The 14164-nt window shown below is 36.8% G+C and overlaps 1 long non-coding RNA gene across 1 annotated transcript in view; it reads left to right on the top strand.

The window, feature by feature from the left end:
* Positions 1-11970, top strand: part of LOC133236050 (uncharacterized) — a 43548-nt gene extending 31578 nt beyond the window's left edge. Inside the window, exon 3 of the long non-coding RNA XR_009732714.1 lies at positions 11020-11970. This is a non-coding gene — a long non-coding RNA (uncharacterized LOC133236050). The remainder of the gene's footprint in view (positions 1-11019) is intronic.
* Positions 11971-14164: the final 2194 nt, after the last annotated feature.

The following is a 14164-nucleotide window of genomic DNA, read 5'->3' as shown; positions in this document are numbered from 1 at the left end:
CTCAATTTACACGAAACTCTGCAATATGCTTTAATTTAATTCTGAAGAAAAGGCCCCCCAAATCCTAAATGACATTTTACATAATTCATTAAATGAAGCCTAGAATATCTCTTTAACAGCAGGATTTTGCAAATGGAAAGAAGAACAAACCATGTTATAGGAGTTCTTTTTCACTTCCAGGAATTTGTTCAATATGTTAAAGAAAGAATTAATGGAAAATATATCCTGGTAAGTGTCAAGGCTATTCTCAAGAAAAGCAGTATCACTTAACAGGAAAATGAAATCTGAGTTGAGGGGTATAATTGTCAACAAACTGTCATGATTATTTTTTGAAATGGATTTCACCCTTTAAGGAATTCAATTTTTGTGCAGGATGTTAGTAAATACTCTTTCAGCATAAGAACATGAAATAATCATTATAGTGTTGAAGAAAAATGGAATAAAAATTGATAACAATACTCTTTTGAGTTAATGGGCACATTTTAAAAAGTTGTTGATCAACATATTCAATGTCATCCTGAAGAATGGAAATACAAATTATGTCATTAAAAATAGATTAAGTGCTTCAGGGACTCCAGTTTGAAAATCAAGTACCAGGGTGTTAAATTTATACAGCAAGTATTCAGTATATTAACCCATGATGCTAATGTTGATTGTGTCTTCTCATTAATGAATGCTCAATGGCCCAAAGAACAAAATTTAGGTATGACAGTTATAGAAGCTGTGCGTCAATGGAAATCAAACACAGACTGAAACTGCAAGGCATTTGATAAACCAGTTACGCAAACAAGGAACTGTTCCAGAGAGCCAAACCATCAGGGAAACATAATTAAAGAAAGAAGCATAGGACTCCCCTGGTGGTCCAGTGGTTAAGACCCCACACTTCCAATGCAGGGAACACAGGTTTGATCCCTAGTCAGGGAACTAACATTCCATGTGGTACTGCCAAAAAAGAAAAGAAAGGAGTGTATAATTTAGATACTCCCAATTTTTGAAGGTAAATCAATATAGATTTATCTATTAGTATAGATATGTCCATGTGAATTTTATCTCAATGTAATACACAGAGCAAGTAACAAATAATTAACTGGACGTCTAGCATCTTTACTAGCTGAATCTGGCAACCCGAATGGACACAAATATCCCAAACCTCAACCCCATACACTTGAGAGTGTGAATTATGCTGTGAATTGCGTGTCTGCAGGTCAGCTGGATGACTCTGCTGAGCTGGACCAAGCTTGGCTAATTCTAGGTGGGCTTTCTCCGGCATCTCAATGCACTTAATGGGAAGGTTAAGAGCTGGCTGTTTGGGGATGGTTTCACTGTTTGTCTGACTGTTGGCTGACTGTTGACTGGGGCTGTTGGGGCGGCTAGGGCACAAGAGTCTTCTCATTCTGTAGGATAGCCTTAGCTTGTTCTCATAGCAGTTGGGAAAATTTCAAAGACAAACAATGGATACATACAAAGTCTCTTAACTGGTACACTATGAATCCCACTCCATTCTATTGGTCAAAATAAGTCCCAAGTTTAATCCAAACTCAGAGGGCAAGAATATGGACATTACCAGTTGAAGCTATTGATTCACACTGAGAAGCCATGAATATAGGAATTAATGGAGAATTGTGACAATTTTTGCAATATTTACCATTCAGTGATTCAAGTAGTTTGGTTCTAAAAACTATTTTTTTCTCTTGGTAGGTCAGCACACTTTCTAATTATAAAATGTTCTTGATTGAAAGGTGAATTGGATGTAAATTAATGCTTAAGAAGACTAACTTGGCTATTAATCACTGACTTTGACCAAATTTCATGAGTATGTTTTATAATGTTAATTTATCACATTAAATAAAGGCTATGCAATATAAATACTTAAACCATGAGTAATATCATTTGGGGGCTTCCCTGGTAGTTCGGTGGTAAAGAATCCTCCTGCCAATGCAAGATTAGGTTCAATCCCTTGGTTGGGAAGGTCCCCTGGCAAGGAAATGGCAACTCATTCCATATTCTTGCCTCGGAAATCCCATGGAGAGAAGGAGCCTGGCGGGCTATAGTCCATGTGGTGATAAAGGGGTGAGACACAACTTCTCAACTAAACAGTAACAGTAATATTATTTGAGTTTTATAATATAAATATTTATGCCATAAGTAATATGATTTAAACTTAGTATGTTTTCCTATTAGCAATTATCTTCTTTTTGTTGTTGTTCATTTGATAATTCATGTCCAGCTCTGTGCAACCCCATGGACTGTAGCACACCAGGTTCCTCCATCCTTTACTATCTCAAGGTGAAATTCATGTCCACTGAGTCAGTACTAACACCTAACCTCTGCTGCCCGATTCTCCTTTTCGCCTTTAATCTTTTCCAATTAGTCAGTTCTTCACATCAGGTGGCCAGGGTATTGGAGCTTGAGCTTTAGCATCAGTCCTTCCAATGAAATTCAGGGTTGATTTCCTTTAGGATGGATAGGTTTGATCTCCTTGCTGTCCAAGGGACTCTCAAGAGTCTTCTCCAGCAACACATCAAAAGCATCAATTCTTCAGTGCTCAGCCTTCTTTATGGACTAACTCTCACAGCCAAACATGACTACTGGAAAAACCATAGCTTTGACTATACAGCTTTTTGTTGGCAAAGTGCTTTTTAATGTGCTGCCTAGGTTTGTCATACCTTTCCTTCTAAGGAGCAAGTGTCTTTTAATTTCATGACTGCAGTCACCATCCACAGTGATTTTGTAGCCCACGAAAATAAAATCTGCCACTGTTTCCACTTTTTCCTCTTCTGTTTGCCATGAAATGATGGGACCAGATGCCACAATCTTATTTTTTTGACTGCTGAGTTTCAAGCCAGCTTTTTCACTCTTTTCTTTCACCCTCATTATGAGGCTCTTTAGTTCCTCTTCATTTTCTGTCATTAGAATGGTATCATTGCATATCTGAGGTTGTTGATATTTCTCCTGGCAATCTTGATTCCAACTTTTGATATACAGTCTTTTTCAGTGTAGTCAAATGAAATCTATTCATTCCTACTGTTTTCCCCTTATAGGCCTTTCTTTGAAACTTCTACAAAACCTTATCCATTTTAAAATAGGATCAATATCTGAAATAATATATCATTAATAAAATAGTCATTTCTTTAATTTTTCATTTGGTTCTAGATCTCTTAGCTTGCTAAATAAATTATATGATGATTACAATTTTAAAAATCCCTAATCAAATAAAGTCAGCAAAAAATAAGCATGTAAAGCTTGTCGTAGTGTAGAACTGCATTTTGTACTTGATTCTTTGGAATGAGAGAATTAATTCTTACGTAAGTTGATAAGGAGTCTGGGGCCCTAAAGGAGGAGAAAGGGACACATGATTTTCTTCTGCATTGCTTTGTCTTAGTCACAGAAGACTTCTTTTTTTTCCCTAAACTCTGAGTTGTTATGACAACAATCTTCAAGGCTAACTTTCTTTAAGTCCAGAGCTGATGATTGTGCAACAAAACAACTCATCTTGCTCAAGGGTATGTTTTTCCTTAAGCTCTGTACTAATGATTATATAACAACAATGTATCTTGCTTGAGGACCTGTTTCTCACTTTCTGACTAATCCTGTTATCTTAGAGGTCTGCTGTGGGAGTGAGTCTGGAAAGGCCTTTATGTTGTTAGTAACCACTTGAAACATACATCAGGCCTTGGTAAGACCAGCCAGTGGGGCACTCTCTGCCCCCTTTTAATGTGTATGTCAGAAGCGTTCTCTGTCCCTTTTTCACAGAAAACTTTTGCAACACAAAGCTGAGTGACTGAATCCAAGTCTCTGGTCCCAAAGCAAAATTCTCTCCTTTAGAGATCACGAATTCGACACCGTTCTCTATAAGCTAACAGGTACCAAAAGGAATTTATGATCTTTTAGTTTGAGAACAATTGACTGAATATTGTTTACATGCACACACAAAAATTAGTAACTAAAGCTGCAAGAGAGAATATTCTTTTTCTACATTTGTTTTAGGAATGCTTCCATTCTCAGCCAACAAATGTTATGTAATTACATTTTCTATTAAATCACAATCTTTGATGATACATTTCCAACAATTCATGCATTTCCTCGTCGTTTTGTATTTCCTTCCACAATTAAACAGAATCAATAAGATTAAGTCCATAATCATCCAAGTGGAACTAAAAATCCATAATTTCTTATGCACCAAATAATTTCAGGTGAATGTTTCATTCAAATAAAATTTATAAGGTTTCTGTTTCAATCATCAGTCTAAATAACATTAGTCCTTTGGTATTTTTTCATTCATTCCAAAAGAAAAAAAGTAATAAAATAATCATATTCAACAATTGAACAAGCAAATATTTACATATAGTTTAACAAAAGACCTTAAGGATGAATGAACTGTTGGTATCACCATACAGGGAAATCAATTGGTAATGAGTCTGCTAATGTCTATAGTACATTTTATGTAAAGTTCAAGCATATGAAAAGTGAGATACCTATATAATTTAATATAATGATATGACTTTTATAAAGAAATTTTTCCCTAAAAAAAAAAAAAAAATGGTTTTCAATCTTTAGCTTGCATCAGAATCACGTGAAGGGCATGATTTCAGAGGGACTTGAAGTAACAGAATAAAAATTTTATCACTCATCATTCTTGAGTCTCCAGTCTACCACTTCTTTTGATAAATTGCTCTATTTTCAAGGCACCTTAACAGGTTATCTCTCTGTGCTAACCTGAAAGCAGATGCTACAATCAAGGATGATATAACCAAGAAAAGTTTAAAAATTTTCCCATCTAGAACATTGGTAGCATGTCCCTAACTCATTCCTAGTTGATAATTTCAAGTATTTTGTGCTGTGCCTTTATTTCAAATTTATCTATGTTATCATTTTTATGTTATAACTTATTTTAGGTATAATTCTCTCGTTAAACTCCATCTTAAAGTATAAGATAGAGCTAGATTCCTAAGTGAGCAATCCTGCTACCTGAGCTCATCTATTCAGATCTGGGGTTCTCACTGCTCAACATGGAAGAAGTTACAGTTGTCACTTTAGTTAATAAGACCTCCTGGGTTCATTCAACATAAGAACGTAGAGCCTGGCCTTAGTATTTGCTTCATTCACTTCATGATCTGGGGGCAGAAATGTCCATGCTACCAGCTTACTCAATTTTGTGTCTTCTTTCATAAAAATTGGTGATTTCTTTTCTGTTGCTCATCTTTAACTTTAGTGTTTTATTACATCTCAGCAGTCTGAATGTTATTATGTTGTCTGTTTAACTTGAAAAACCCCAAAGTTATATAGCATGTTTATGTTTCTCTTAGTCTTAAAAATCAGTCATTTCTCTTGTATTTTATCATTTCTTCAACAAGAGTGTTCTATTTTTTCTTGGTAGGGGCAAACAAAAGAGTAGTAGCACAAGAAGCATTCAATAAAAAAAAATTTTTTTAACTTGACTTTATTCCATAACTACACACAAAAGGTATATTTATTCAATATCTATTTCCATAGAAAAGTCATTTGTAGGGTTGACTAGAGTGGTGGGGAGAACGGTCATTCATAAAATTTTCACCTCCAAAATTTTTCTGCACCTTTTTCCTTTTAAAATAGAATAAAAGTCGGAGAAGGAAATGGCAGCCCACTCCAATATTCTTGCCTGGAAAAGTCCATGGACAGAGGAGCCAGGCAGGCTGCAGTCCATGGGGTTACCTGACTGAGCATGCGTTCATGAGGGTGGAGGGAGATGGGTTGGTAGCAATAAACTGGTAGAACTAAAATAAAATAAAATAAAATAAAATAGGAAAAAAAGTCATGTGCGGCAGAGAGCTGGCCCTGTAGCTACTGGCTCCACCACCAGAGAATGTTTTATCTGCAGAGGTCTTTGCCAAGTTTCCTACTGAAATATGAACCTTCAAGTCAATTCCTCAGAAAACAAATATTACATACAAATTAGTTGAGGAAAAGAAAATCACACACATTCTTTAACTTCCATAGTTATTTTGAAACAAAACAAACTCCTTCTACCTCTGCCAAACTAGGTAGCAAACACATAATTAACTACATTTAAAGCCTTAAGACTGAATTTGTATTTCTAGATTAGTTTCAGTTAACTTTTGTGTTGTTCAAGTTATCTACGTGTATATGTTATAACTTTTAAATTACATTCTCAAAGATTATACATTTAGTAAGCTTTTGATTAAGACAAAAGACATTTTTAAATATTAATATAGTGATACTTATACAAGGGGGACATCTTATAAACATAGTGGAAAATCAATGGGAATTTCAAGGGCTACTGGCTTATATAGCTTGCAGTTTTAAGGTTGTTTTTTTTTTTCTGGTTTTTAAGTTAATAATAAATGAAATGCTGCTTTCCTTGAAAACATTCTAATTGGCAGATAACCTAAGTGTACAGAACAATTATTAGGATGATACAAGCTATAAAGATTTCACCCTCTCTGGATACAAGGACTTATATTACTGTTTTTAAATCACCATTTTCATACAGTGGACATGACGTTACAGGGAGTAGTCAAAGTATACTTACATGTATTAATTTTCAATAACCCTGGGTAGAAATAAGCATTAAAAAAATGAGGAAAGTAAAGCCCATGGTCAATTAGTCATAGATCATATACTGTTGTTTACAATATTTAATTTGTTGGTATTTAAAACCACCATGTGCTGTGTATGTGATGCACAAAGCGATCTACTATCCAGATTTTTTCCAATGGAGAGTTTGTAGCCCCAGCTGCTGGAAATGCTGTTGGCAGAAAGACTTCAGTTGGCAGAGCTTGCGAAGATTATCTCAGCCGGAGGGATCTGCATGCTCCCCAGGGGCAGCCTCTGTCCAGTGATTGATGGAGCGAAGGCAAAAGACTTGGCCCTTTTGTCAAAGATGGGCCAACTCTGACTAGTCCTATTAGCTCCGGAGGCTACAGTCAGCCATGCGCTTCAGCCTGACTCTTCACTCAGGGCTGCTCCTCTTCCTCTCTTCCGCAGACATTGACTCCAAGAACACTCCTGATAAATATCTCAGTGCTATACTCCATCTCCCAATCTGCTTCTCAAGAACCTAACCTGGAGAATTACATCTGAGTGATAATGAAACAGATTTGTCTATGACGCACATTTCCAGTTACTCTTTGTAGTTTTCAGTAAACCTTCTTATAGATATATGTGTAGGTATTGGTCGAACTTCATACTGAACTGGATATGATTTTTTTTATTTGATGCCTAATTTTGCTTCAGTTTGGTATTCCATTGTTATTGTTTAGTTGCAAAGTCGTCCCTGACTCTTGCGACCTCATGGACTGTAGCCCTCTGTCCATGGGAACTCCCAGGCAAGAATACTGGAGTGGGTTGTCATTTCCTTCTCTAAGGGATCTTCTTGCCCCAGAGACTGAACCTGAGTCTCCTGCACTGCAGGTATGTTCTTCACCACTGAGCCACAGGGCCCACACTTAGTATTCCATAGTCTATCCTAAAGACTTATTATCATATTCTTATTTGCAAGTCACATAATTTCTTTTTTTTAATATAAACTTATTTATTTTAATTGGAGGCTAATTACTTTACAATATTGTATTGGTTTTGCCATACATCAACATGAATGCACCACGGGTATACACGTGTTCCCCATCCTGAACCCCCTCCCACCTTCCTCCCCATCCCATCCCTCTGGGTCATCCCAGTGCACTGGCCCCAAGCACCCTGTATCATGCATCAAACCTGGACTGGCGATTCATTTCAAGTATGATATTATACATGGTTCAATGCCATTCTCCCAAATCATCCCACTCTCACCCTCTCCCACAGAGTCCAAAAGACTGTTCTGTACATCTGTATCTCTTTTGCTGCCTTGCATACAGGGTTATCATTACCATCTTTCTAAATTCCACATATATGCATTAGTATACTGTATTGGTGTTTTTCTTTCTGGCTTACTTCACTCTGTATAACAGGCTCCAGTTTCATCCACCTCATTAGAACTGATTCAAATGTATTCTTTTTAATGACTGAGTAATACTCCATTGTGTATATGTACCACAGCTTTCTTATCCATTCATCTGCTGATGGACATCTAGGTTGCTTCCATGTCCTGGCTATTATAACAGTGCTGCAATGAACACTGGGGTACATGTGTCTCTTTCAATTCTGGTTTCCTTGGTGTGTATGCCCAGCAGTGGGATTGCTGAGCCTTATGGCAGTTCTATTTCCAGTTTTTTAAGGAATCTCCACACTGTTTTCCATAGTGGCTGAAAAAATTTAAATTGAAGTATGGTAATTTACAATATCATGTTATTTTCAGGTGCACAGTTCAGCAATTCAGATAGAGAACATATAATGTATTTTATATATATATATATATAAAATCTATAAGGGAAAAGAATCTGAAAATAATTTGCACAATGGTATCCCACTCCAGTACTTTTGCCTGGAAAATCCCATGGACAGAGGAGCCTGGTGGGCTGCAGTTTATGGGGTCGCTAGAGTCGGACACGACTGAGCGACTACACTTACACTTTTCACTTTCATGCATTGGAAGGAAATGGCAACCCACTCCAGTGTTCTTTGCCCGGAGAATCCCAGGGACGGGGAAGCCTGGTGGACTGCCATCTCTGGGGTCGCACAGAGTCGGACATGACTGAAGCAACTTAGCAGCAGCAGCAGCAGCATAACATTTTCAGAGTCTTTTCCTTTATAGATTATTGTTATAAAATATTAAGTATGACTTAATTATTAAGTATGGCTCACTGTGCTATACATTAAGTCTTTGTTGGTTATCTGTTTTATATACAGTGATGTGTATCTGTTAATCCCAACTTAACTCAATAGTTTTCTAATTGTAAATCTCCCCACAAGCCCAAACAGTAAGTCTTTTAAAACTATTGATCTCCTTATCTATTCTCTAGGTGCCATTTTCTACAGTAATGAGTGATCCACATCCCCACGGCAGCAATTCTCACAATCCCCTCTCCAAGCACCTGCCTCAGAAATCCATTTCAAACGTTGTACTACTATTTTTTTCATAAATCATTCCTAAATATTATATAAATAGGTTTTCATTTAGGATTAGGTTTTCATCAATATTGTAGGTGCTTTGCAATTTTACTCCAGCAAAATAACATGGCAGTACAACTTATAATTACTTTCTTGAAATAGACCAACTAGTAGCAGCTCATTATAATTTTCCTATTGCACATGTGTGACGTAGCTTCAGTGTCCAACTCTTTGCAACCCCATGGACTGTAGCCCGCCAGTCTTCTCTGTCCATGGGATTCTCCAGGCAAGAACACTGGAGTGGGTTGCCATTTCCTTCTTCAGGGGATCTTCCCAGCCCAGGGAAAGAACCCATGTTTCTTATGTCTCCTGCACTGCTGGGTGTGTTCTTTACCACTAGCGCCACCAGGGAAGCCCAATGGTCTTATTAGATGGATTGAAAACACACAGGTTATTGGAAGGCTAGTCATCCAATATGAAGAGCATCCTTCTCCATACTTCTGTTGCTGTCTTTTGAGTACTTCATTGCTCTGTAAGGCCTCTACTTCCTGGTAAGCCAAGAGTCTTAAGGGAAACAGGAAGGGAGAATTTAAGCTGCTGAGCGAAGTTCATTCCTCTAATCAAAGCTTTGGTTGAAGGATATTACAATTTGAAAAAACATGAAATTTGAGACATCCAGTGATTTTTAAATGCACATATGTCCATAATTAGGAAAAATAACCCATTACAATTTTGTAGGAAAAGATCTTGTTATACTTTATGCCTCTAATGAACCACCTTACATTTAGAAAGAGAAATGAAGAACTGTGTGTTTTCACAATCAGTTCGTGGCAGAGGCAAGATTCAAACGCAAATATCTCAATTCCTAGTCCAAAGTTCTTTCATTAGTCAATCAGCATTTCATGGACTACCTAATCACAGTTCCTCATTTAATCTTTGGCACAGTATAAACTAAGAATTAAGCAAGTTTTTCTAAGGAATTTTTGGCAGGTATCCTCCAAAAAGGCTGATCTATATTTCTACATCAAAGGATGAGTATAATGACCTGGCACCTTGCCAACTGGAGACAAAGCCAAGACCACCAGCACCAGAGCTCCTTGGGGTCAGCTGTAATTGTCACGAGACCTGGTTTTCCTCTCTACTTAGTCTTGTTTTTATCTCCTTCCTTTTCCACGTGTTAATCCCAAGAGCACTCTTAAGAAATATCTTTCAGCTAAACTACATCTCTAAACTCTGCTCCTGGAACTTTCTTGGTGTTCCAGTGGTTAAGAAACCACCTTCCAGTGTAGGAGCTGCTGGTTCAGTTTTTGGTCAGGGCAATAAGATCCCATCTGTGTGCATGCTCAGTCATGCCCAGCTTTTTGCCACCCCTTGGACTATAGCCCACGAGGATCCTCTGTCCATGGAATTCTCCAAGCCAAAATAGTGCTGTGGGTCACCATATCCTACTCCAGGGAATCTTCCTGACCCAGGGATTGAACCCATGTCTCCTGCATCCCCTGCATTGGCAGGCGGACTCTTTACCACTTTGCCAGCTGAGTAGCCCCCAAGATCCCATATGCTATGGGGCAGCTAAGCTATAACTACTGAGGGGTTCCTGTAACTACTTAGTAGGCAGCTCTAACTACTAAGCCATAACTACTGAGACCCAGGTTCTGGAGCCCATGCTGCACAAAAAGAGATGCCTGCTTGGTGAACTAGAGAAAGCCCAGGAAACCCTTGCGCTGCAGCTAAGGGCCTGCGCAGCTAAACTAAAACAAGACAAACAAAACAAAAAACAAAGAAAATCCCCAAACAAAAAACAAAGCAGAAAGCAAACAACTCCCCCCCAAAACACACAATAAAACAAACCAAAAAAATCTGCTTCTTTCATTATCCAACCTGCAAGACAGAAGTATCTTTGAAATTCTCTATCAAAAATGTTTGTGAGTTGAAGGAAAGTAAGCCTTCCTGCTCCCCAATTTGGATTTCTGCCTTCATAAGAAAAATAATATTTTTATTTTTTTTTATTTTTTATTTTTTTTTTCTTTGCAGGCGGAAGAAGCCCTGTGAGCGTGCCCAGCACTCCTCCTGCCGCTCCCGCCGCCGCCGCCCCGAGACTCCAAGAAAAATAATATTTTTAAATGTTTTTTTTTTTTTTCAAGGAAGCTAACTTTAATCTTTCTTCCTCCTGGGCCATCATCTTCCTATCTTCTTGTACACATTAATTTACTTCTTACTTTAGTAAACATTGAGGATATAAATCTCGGCAGCCTCCTCAGTTTCGCCAATTATTATAAAGAGTTGGTCCTGTTCTAAACCATTTCCTTGGTCAACTAGAATCTATTGCCAGCACTTAACTTCTGACCTTCCTTCAAAAGTCTTAGAGTGTTTTTTAATATCTCCTTCATGGATCCCATTAATACAGAGTTACATATATTATCATTATCAACAGTCAGCACCCTGCACTTGTCTCTGTCAGAGATAAATTCTAAGTTTACTGGTGACTAAGTCCGTGAGTTTGGAAAGTTTGCAGATGTTTAGGTTCCCCCTTGCTTACCTCCAAACTGAAAGGAAATCCGGCTCTGTATTTCTGCTAGAGAATCAGATCGTTTAGTCAAAGGTGTTGAGAATGGAAAAGAAGTTAGAAGAACACCAAGTTAACTCTGATCCAAAGTTGAGCTTAGGGCAGCCAAGACCATTCAGAAAAAGTGCATCAAAAGAAAGAGGAGGGAAAAAAAGTATCTGGTAAGATACTGTCTCTTTCCCTATTTTTTTTTTAATCCAATGAATGTCTGAAAATTAAAGAAAAATAATTGTCTTCTTTCCAGTCTCACCTAAAATGATTTCTAAAACTCACACTGTGGAAATACTAGAGTATTGTAAGTTTGCTTGAACAATGTTGCATATAGGTATATTGAAAGCACTAATATTTCTGTTTTACTGTACAAATGATGTTATTTATGTTCTGAAAAATAATCAGGATGATTAAATACTAACATGACATGCTTATCTATTTTATATATAGTAGTGTATATGTTTTAATTTCAAAATTTGAATTTGTCCCTCTCCTTTGGTAACTGTAAGTTTATTTTCTATGTCATTTTTGAACGTGGAACTTCCTACTAGCCATATAGGAGCTAATTTCTAATTAGGAATAAAAGTCAAGGATAGTCTTAACTCACAAATGAAAGAAGCACTTAATAAGAAAACTGAGATTAAAACATTTTAAAATTTTTTCAGGAGGAAAACACAAAACCAATAAAGAAAACATAAAAAAATACCATGAAAATTTATTTAATATCCTTGGAGAGATAAGAAACAATATTTCACTATGTAACAAGAAGATATAGTTATAGAAACAAAGTCTTTAACAACAAAAATGTGCTACTGCAAATTTAAAATAAAATAACAGACATGAAATCTTGAATTAGAAACATTGGAAGATACAACTGAGAAAATCCTCCAGAATACAAAACGACAAGACAGACAGAAAAACAACAGAAAAGGATAACAAAATTTGAGGATCAGTTTAAGAATCTGATTATAAGTAATAAACATATAAGAAAGAGAGGCAGGAAAACATAAAGATGGAATTTTCAAATTGTTCAAGAATTATTTTAGAAGTTAAGAACATCAATATTTCAGGTTACTGAAATATTGGATTAAAATATTGGCTTAAAATATTACTTAAAATATTGGCTTAAAATATACACAATGGCTTAAAAAAGACTGACATAAATTATATGATTTTGAAACCTTAAAACTCTAGCAACAAAGATCCTACAAATTTACAGAGAAGGGAGCAAAGGGGGAGAAATTCATAAGCAAAGTATTTGGAGTGAGAATGTTACAGGATTTTTAAGCAAATAACTTTTTTTTAAGCAACAAAAGTAACTTTTTAGTTACCTTTTTAGTAACAAAGGTAACTTTTTAGTGTACTGGAGATTAAAAAGCCTAAAACCATTGAAAGTTTAAAAGAACTGAAAACTAACCAGATTGAAAAATGCCAAGGAGAAATATTCAATCAGAATCATTCAACCAGAATGATACAGCCAGTGAACCTGTATCCAATATGAGAAGGAGATAATGACATTCTCAGGTGTACATGGTTTTGAAGTTCTGACTTCTCACTCAACTTTTCTCAGGAAGTTACTGGAAGAGGTGCTTCCTCCAAAAAGAAGATAAAACCAGAAAAAGGAAAAACATGGATTTCAGAAACGATGACTTGACTACAGGATGGGCAGGCCTCCAGAGCAGGCTAGCAGCGCTGAGATGGGAGGTGAAAGGACTCTAAGACGGAAGGCACAGAGAAGATGAAATGGATAGGATGCTAGATGCATTTGGAAACATGGATGGGGAGGAGGGGGCTTTCATGCCTGGTTCTGTGCATGCATGGGTTTTAGACTGAGTATGTGTAGTACTCGTAATGAAAACTGCTTCGATCTAAAAGAATTGTGCATAAATGCATCAATGCATACTTCCTATAAAATAGCATTTCTAAGAAATGTAATTTTGCTTGTAATATAAACTGAAATTTATATTTTTGCCTAGTTAATGAGGCAACTGATTCTAATGCCTTTTCACAGATTTTAGATTCAAACCAAAAGAGTGAAAATTTTGGTAGACCACCTAGATTTAAATTTGATCAATGACGTGCACTTGATTCCTCCACAATTAAACCATGGAATTAATGAGTACTTTGCAATGAACTGTTCACACCACTATAACTAACAACAATTTCCCCAGGAAGGAAATAATACTGTAAAGACAATAAGATCACGATTGTCTGTCCAAAGCCAAGAGGCCAGGCAGAATCTAAGCGGTGCTGTCCCATGGGGAGCTCACACCTGGTCTTTGCACCCGGGGTCCCTGCCACACAGGGCACCTGCCATGAAGTCCCCTGATTCTAAATGAAAACTAATGGTGATTTGGTTACAGCAATCATCTTTTCCATTTAAAAATGTAAACTGAAAATAAAATAATTCATATGAAAACTAGTAACGATTTATTTCCTTTGTAGTATTACTGGGAATCACCTCCATGATTCACTCTGGCATTCATTTATGTGTTTTGAGTCCAAGGTGATAAGTAAAATAACGTATTTTAAATACGCACATTGTTTGGTATAATCGCGTTTCTATGCCCTGTCCTCGTGTGAGGTCCGATGCTGACAGGGTAGATTAGAAATCCCAAAGAA

Source organism: Bos javanicus, chromosome 23, assembly GCF_032452875.1.
Source record: "Bos javanicus breed banteng chromosome 23, ARS-OSU_banteng_1.0, whole genome shotgun sequence".
In the NCBI taxonomy this organism is placed as follows: domain Eukaryota; kingdom Metazoa; phylum Chordata; class Mammalia; order Artiodactyla; family Bovidae; genus Bos; species Bos javanicus.
Note: the sequence above shows the minus strand (reverse complement) of the source record. Positions and strands in the feature narration are given on the sequence as shown.